This window comes from Gekko japonicus, unplaced genomic scaffold (assembly GCF_001447785.1).
Source record: "Gekko japonicus isolate JY-2015 unplaced genomic scaffold, Gekko_japonicus_V1.1 scaffold1138, whole genome shotgun sequence".
Lineage (NCBI taxonomy): Eukaryota > Metazoa > Chordata > Lepidosauria > Squamata > Gekkonidae > Gekko > Gekko japonicus.
This window is the reverse complement of record NW_015170923.1, coordinates 1,153-3,214: the sequence shown is the minus strand read 5'-3', so window position 1 is coordinate 3,214 and position 2,062 is coordinate 1,153.

The following is a 2,062-nucleotide window of genomic DNA, read 5'->3' as shown; positions in this document are numbered from 1 at the left end:
CAGGGGACGCGGGAGGGCGCGAAAACCTTCCCCTCCCCGGCGCCCCAGCCAGGCCCTCGGCCGGGAGGTGGCCGGGAGGGAGGGAGGGAGGGACGTCCCTTCCGCGGGGGGCAACGCCACACAGAGGACCCCCGCTCCGGAGGGAACGGCTCCCTCCAGCCTGGAGACCAGCGGTCATCCAGGGAGGTCTCCGGCCGGGCCTCGCCTGGACCTTGCCAGCCCAGCAAGCGAGGGGGCGGCAGGGAAAGACCGGGTCCCGCGACCCTCGGGGACACTCGTCCGGGATGTGCGGTGGGGTCCCAGGACGCCCGCCGGCGAAGAGCCCGGCCAGAGCCCCGCCCGCCCCCGGGCTACAGGGTTCCCTGCACACGACGGCCTTCCTGTCCCTCGAGGAGGAGGAGGAGGAGGGGGGGGGGTTTCAATGGGAAGAAGAAGAAGAAGAAGAAGAAGCCTCTGTCCATTACTACTACTACTACTACTTCTTTTTTGCAATTTAATGTTTATTAATTTTTCCAAAGCGTAACAGAGCATAGTATTCTTGGGAAAGCATTTTTCATAGATTCAGACCAGTTCATAACAAAAGACAAAGAATTCTTGGAGAACAGGTGAGGTGCCAGAAGACTGGAGGCGGGCAAAGGTTGTCCACAACTTCAAGAAGGGGGGAAAGGAGGATCCAGCTCAGTATCAACCCACCAGCTTGACGTTTATCCCTGGGAAAGTTTTAGATTAAATAAACAGTCAGTCAGTCCTTGAGCATTTGGAAAGGATGGCCAGCCTGGGTTTCTTTCTTTCTTTCTTTCTCTCTCTCTCTCTCTCTCTCTCTCTCTCTCTCTCTCTCTCGCGCTCTCTCTCTCTCTCTCGCTCTCTCTCGCTCTCTCTCGCTCTCTCTCGCTCTCTCTCGCTCTCTCTCGCTCTCTCTCGCTCTCTCTCGCTCTCTCTCGCTCTCTCTCGCTCTCTCTCGCTCTCTCTCGCTCTCTCTCGCTCTCTCTCGCTCTCTCTCGCTCTCTCTCGCTCTCTCTCGCTCTCTCTCTCTCTCTCGAAAGTTACTACCTTGCTGGATCAGGGGAATGCTGTGGGCATAGTTTATCTTGATTTCAATAAGGCTTTTGATAAGGTTCCACATAATATTCTTGTTGACAAATTGGTAAAATGTGGTTTGGATCCTATGACTGTTAAGTGGATCTGTAACTGGTTGACCCATCCCACCCAAAGAGTGCTTTTGAATGGTGTTCCTCATCCTCTTGGAGAGCAGTGACCAGAGGAGTGCCTCAGGGATCTGTCCCGGGACTTGTTTTGTTCAACATCTTTATCAGTGATTTGGATAAAAAAAATAGAGGGAATGCTTATTAAATTGCAAATTTGCAGACTGGGAGGGGTAGCAAATATGGCAGAAGTCAGGATACTGGATAATCTTGACAGGCTAGAAAACCGGGATAAAACAAATACAATTAATTTCAGCAGGGATAAATGTAAAATTCTGCATTTAGGTAGGAAAAATCAAATGCATAGTTATGGGATGGAGGAGACTTGTCTTGGCAGTAGTATGTGCAAAAAGGATGTAGGGTCTCAGTAAAGACCATACACTGAAACATGAGTCAGCAGTGTGATGCAGTAGCTAAAAAGGCAAATGCGATTTTGGGCTGTATCAGTGTCCAGATCACACAAAGTGACGGTATCGCTTTACTCTGCTCTGGTTGGACCTTGCCTACAGTATTGTGTTCAGTTTTGGGCCCCACAATTTAAGAAGGAAGTAGACAAGCTGGAACATGTGTCCAGAGGGAGGGCAACAAAGATGGGGAGGGGTCTAGAGATACCAAGTCCTGTGAGGATTTGGGGTCAGGAAGCCATTTTTCTCCAGGCCAGCCAGCTGAAGATCCTGGAGGTTGTTTTGCCATCTTCTGGGCGTGGAACAGGGGTCACTGTGGGGGGGTGTTGGGGGGGCATTTGTGAATTTCCTGCATTGTGCAGGGGGTTGGACTAGGTGACCCTGGAGGTATGATTCTATGAGCAGAGGGAGCCGGGAAGACCCCGAGGCCGCCCCTTCACCTAGCTGAGAGAGCGG